Source organism: Aythya marila, assembly GCF_965140915.1.
Source record: "Aythya marila genome assembly, chromosome: 1".
Taxonomy (NCBI): Eukaryota; Metazoa; Chordata; class Aves; order Anseriformes; family Anatidae; genus Aythya; species Aythya marila.
The window spans coordinates 30,611,551-30,617,352 of record NC_139042.1 but is presented as its reverse complement, the minus strand read 5'-3'; positions in this window follow the sequence as shown (position 1 = coordinate 30,617,352).

Genomic DNA, 5,802 nt, shown 5'->3' with positions numbered 1-5,802 from the left:
CGTGCTGAAATGAGACACAGGCATGTGCCACCTGCCCCCTCCAGGGCCTGGTGTCCCCAGAGGGCATGTGAGCTGGACAGAAGCCCTGGCATATTCTGAAAAAGTGTCTCATCTGCACTTTCAAGGGAATACGATCCCTGAGTATACCACACACCACCCTACTGGTCAACATAAACACAGACCAAGAAATCAAGGTTTTCCTTCTGACTGAGCAAAAAGCTTTCTGAGTGACCTTGTAGCATTACTGGATTCTTTGTAGCTGGTCTATTTTATGTAAACTGATGGGGATAACTTTTACCTATTTGGCAAACATGTTTCACATAGAATGAACATTAGAAATTACAGCACGATACAACAGTAGGAGGATCACAGAATTGGATTTGGCCTTTTACAAAAGTTGCCATCCCTTGGGAGGCTGTTGTCTTGCAGTTAGACCTTCACATGTCTGTGGAAGCTCCTGTAAGGGTAGCACAGCACACTCTGAGTTTGTGGCTCCATTGCATGCTATGAGGCACTGCTGTGTTCAGGATTGATAAGCCTGCCACAACACCTAGGAAATAACAATGCAGTATGCTGCTGTGTGCAAACCCAGAGCTGCTATGCAAGATTTACCTTTCCAGAGAACTATAAACTTCAGTGAACTGTGTATCTTCTCCGTCTGTTGTTGTTTATGTGCCTATTGATTTATCTACCCATTCATCCACCCAAAAGTAACTCACAGCAAGAGACTTCTCAAAAGCTGTACAAGTGTTTCCATGCCCCTGTTTTGATTCTCCCAGGAGTTATTATTCTGGCACTTCACAAAGCTCCTTGTCAGTCTCTATAAAGTAAAGAACTTAATTGTGCAGAACAGATAGTTCTTTGCTGGTGGCACAATGCCTACAATTATGAAGATGGACAAAAATTATTCACTATGCTGGGGTAAAGTTTGCGACATCAACAGTGGATTTTTCTTCCTTTGAAACAAAAGTTTCTGCATTTTGAATATGTATCATCTTTTGCATGTACTGCTGGTCACCCACCTAACTTGGTTACAGGAGAATTACCACAGCAAACCATATGGGGTTGTAAACAACAGGAAGGAAAAAGGAACTTCTTGTTATAGAATTGATGGGAGTGGATGTAGTTCAAGGACCTTTGCTGCTTCCAGTATGCCCTACAGCAGACTTTATAGGGATGCAGGAGACAGAGGGGATTCCTAGAGATACCCAAATCCCCCTTTGCATCTCTTAGAGGTTCTTCACCGGTGTAGAAACGTGAGCATCCCAAGGAGCCCTGCATGTGCCAGAGAGCTTTGAAGACCTGACCTTGAATGTCCGTGGACATTCCATTGGACATGGAAGTCCTTAGACACATACAACTCCCACTGAAATGGGACTAAATGGGAGTTAGTAAGGTGATGAGGTGAACCTCTGGTGCCAGCTGCTCATCTTTACTGTCTGACTCAAAAAAGCACAGGGACATCAAACTGGGGCACTACCAGTTGCAAATCATTATGACAATTGCATTGGAAACCAAACCTTGAAGATATTATATGCTCATACTGTTTCATGAAAAACTGTCTTAAAGGGGATGCAACTATTTTAGTGATGTTCCTAAACTGGATCTGGGCAGGTACAAGTTGCAAACTGTATTTCTGTGAGTGCCACGGACATCTAAAACAAATATATTTGTAATTTGTGATTATCCTGAGAATATGAAGTTGGCATCCTGGCAGATCAGGCTTAAGTACAATAAGAAGCTACTGTCAGTGGAGGTTGAACCAAACAGTCAGAAATTCCTGATTGAAGAAAGGTGCCCATGGAAAAGATGCAGTCTTTTTAGGGTAGCGGCTAAAGATGCATTTTATCCTTTGCCAGGTTTACTCTGTCTCACGATAGGGAGAGATTTCCCTCAGGACCAGTTTGCATTATGTAGAATTGATAAAGCATGCGCTGACTCCTCCTTTTTCTTGTACCTGATGTGATTCCATTTGTCCCTATCCTGGGCAGAGGTAGCACAAGCAGCAGCACAGCTTTTCTTCAGTCACTTGCCCTAAGTGCAAATGCCTGCATGACATAAAAGATCAGAGGAGTTAGACCATATATCATAATTTGCTCCCAGTCCTCAAGGTTCTGAAGAATAAATAAAAAAAATATGCTTTCTGAAACCATGACTCTTATCTCAAACGCCCAAGATTAATTTCTCTGTTCCCTTCCTTCCTTCCCTACAGCCTTTTGGGCTCAACTGCCGGTAGAGTTTCTTATCTCGGTTCCTAAAACAGACCATATCTCCTCCCCTCCTCTTCTTTCTCACAGGCACCCACACACCTCCTTGGCAGGAAGCGCCAAGAGGGATTTGCTCCCACCATGACTGGCAGAAGAGTCGCATCGTGTCATTTCTGGTCTAAACTCTGTGCTGACCCAGCTTTGAGGATCTCCCGAGATCCCTTCCAACTGGGATCCTTCCGTGACAGGATGATTCACATGCTGTGAGGGGAAGCCCTGAGCCACTGACCAGCCTTCCCACAGTGAAGCAGCCACTTCATGAATCATCTGCAATCCAGCTATGGGTTTAACCTAAAATGTGCGTGCAGTTTTTTGCACACAGAAAGCACAGGCAGAGGTACAGCTGCCTAAAAACTGGTTTGGGGGAAGGCAGTATTGTCAGCCTGCTAGAAATCTTGCCTGGCACCTTGTTCTGGTCAGGTCTTTGAGCACTGGGAGAGCTGCCTCCATTGCAGCTATGAGATTGCTGTACCATGGGAAGACATGCAGGACTTCTCTGGACTCACATACATGTGGATTTTACTGCAAGCCAAAAAAATCTGAGAGGGCACTGTGAGCTGTAGCACTCATGCTACAAAGCAATTAAAAGTGGCTGAGGGAACTGCTGTACTTGGAATCACTGTGCTTCCAAAGCAGTCAGAAACAAACCTGCATAAACCACTCGCTCTGGGGAAGGGAAAGCACTGGAAACAAATAGCCTCAGGCTTGCTCTCCTACAGCTTAGAAGCAGGCTTCCTGTGAGATAAAGAAAACTGCTGTGGAGTTCAGGGTTTGTTCCTGACCTCCTTATACCTCTGGCTTTCCAGGGACTTCAGCAGTAACTTGCAGAAGGAACCATCTCCTTTATCAGGGCCCAGGAGCCTATGGTTGCATTAATTAACACGTTCAACACTGAGGCAGTTCTCAATCACCTGTTCTGCTGATGGTGTAAGTACTAAGTCAGAAAGGCACCAAATTAGCTAAGTGGTTTCCGTCATTTGAGGATGACCTGTGGTTCCCGCCCCAGTGAGAAAACACAGCATTCAGTAGGAGACTGAGAAACAAGGCTGTATCAAGCCATTTCCAAAGCCCTTTTAAATTCCTGTTAAGGTTTGGAATTGAGCAGCCAATTTAAATTCGTCTCTTTTTGCCCATTGCTAATTTTATTTAAGCTGAAATACTTTAAAAAAACATTTAAATGGCATACAAGCAATAAATGTGCAGATGGTAGGTGGGCAGACAGATAATTTATGACCTAGAGCAAGCTATAAGCCATCTTTACCAGTTGTAAATGATGCCCTATGTGTTTCAGACCTTTGACACTATAAACTCTAGTTGACATGAATGATGATTTAGCCCACAGTCCAATTCCACCCAGAAACAAAACATTTCCTTGATTAAAGGATTTCTTAGGGGAATATTTAATGTATCATATAACAGCAAAACCCTTTTACTTAGCAAATAATTCCAGATTTCCAAAACTGCGCCAAACTGAGGCTGTTCTGGCAATTCTGTATCTGCTTCATAGGAACCATATTTCTCCTTCTTAACTAGATTCTTTAAAAGTAATAATAAACTATTGGAAATGCAAACTGTGTGTAGAATAAAAATATTCAGGCCTTTCTTGGAAATAAAAAGCCCATATAGGTAGTTGGACATACTTTCAGGTCTGTGGACACATGCCATTATTTCATGAAAACCAGGATATGCAGCACTGGAAGGGATTTCGAGATGTTTTCTAGGTTGGGTGTTCCTGGACAGTGGGACATTTGTCATCGATGATAGACAAACTGTTTCTAGGATGGTCATGAGGGCATCTTACCTGTTTCTTGGGATAAGGCCATCCAGGTAGGCAGTTGTAACAAACCACTAGGTAGCGTGGAAATAAATGTGTGACATTAAAGATGCTGGGAGTGTGGAAGGATGATGGGAAACTAGAAAGCATGGCATTGGGAACTTAATTAAGTGGATGACTGTAAGTGATAAGAGGGAGAGAAAAGGCCAGGGACAACTCCTTTCTTGCTCATGACATTGTTGTGATGTCAGCTGAACCCACTGAAGGAGATGTCTGTATTACTTTAGCCTTTCTCTTTTGAACATATTTCCGTTTGATGTCCTCTTTCTTAGAGCTCGAGGTAGAAAAGAGTGACGCAGAGCATTCAGACTGGTTTCTCCTTTAAGAGCCTGCCCAGATTGCATAGATTTTCCTGCTCTGCTGATGTACCAGCGAGCAACTGAGTGTGGTGGGTTTGGCCTCTGTGCAATGGAAGAAAAGCAGTTCTCCAGTCCAGCCCCTGTCACAGCTCTCCCATGATCTGCCTCATCTTTGCCCCCTGCTCCTATGGGCTCTGCTTTAGTCACATCTGCAGCTTCAATGCCAACTTCTCGAGGCTGGGAAACTAGACCATGTCAGTGTGTTCTCCACAGGTCCCTCAGTTTCCACATGGGATAATGGTACTCAGGTGCTGTCACTGGAAAGGGTGGCTCTGTGAACTGGTCCTACTTGTAGAGGAGGCACAATCAGCCGTGAGATATGATACACATCCATGCACAAGGACAGGACCAATCACCATGAAAACAGACACAGCAAATTGCTCAAACCAGACACAAATGTTTTCTAACAACTGTCTCTTCTTTATTCTATTTGCTTTGCATTTACAAACTTCTGATGCCCTTTTTATTATTTTTAACCACAACCTATGTATATATAATTTAAGCATCTAATTCTATCTACTTTTTTTTTTTTCTTTTGAAGAAGACTACATTGATATCTAGGCCTAACTACTGAGTTTTTAGTTTGTTTGTTTGTTTGTTTTCTGAATTTATTTTCTTTTGGTGGCTTTTAATTATAAGCCTCAGCCTGATTTGTTCGTTTGTACTCCCTTTTCATTCTCTAACCTGGATATTTTCAGCCATTTCTTATTTTTTGCCCTCTTAACATTTTCTGTTGCATCTATGCTTACTGATCTGAAGACTGCTGGTAGTGCAGCTGCATTTCCTAACTACCTTTCACAGACCATTTATTATTAGTTTATGAGCCATGAGCTGCTGCACTGGCCTCTTCTCTCTGTTTTACCAAGAGCAAAATGTGACCCATTTGCACCTCAGATTGTGTTACAAAACACCATGGGAGCAGAGCTTTTCACAAAATTGCCCAAGGCATCCAAGAAGCATACAGAACAGTCTTACTTTTTTAATGTCATTTCCAATCAGTTTTGGTGTCATGAAGGTGTGGCCCACTTTAAACTGGCCACCAATTATTTCGCTTAGACCCACAAGCTCTTGAAAAGCCCTGTTCACAGAAACCCTAGGATGGGAATGCAGAAGTTGGTGCTGGCACCAGGTAGATGTGCACAAGGGGTGTTGGCAGTTGCTCTGTCCCTCACTCAGTCACGCTGGAAATGATGGCCAGTCTCTTGCCTTGTCCTCTTGATGACACAGCAAACCAGGAGGTGGAAAAGGCATCACCAGTCATAAGCCTGTGTTCACCATTCCCATCCTCAAGTGGCTGGCAGACGTGAGATGGCTCAGCTCAGCAGCTGCCCTGTGTTATCGT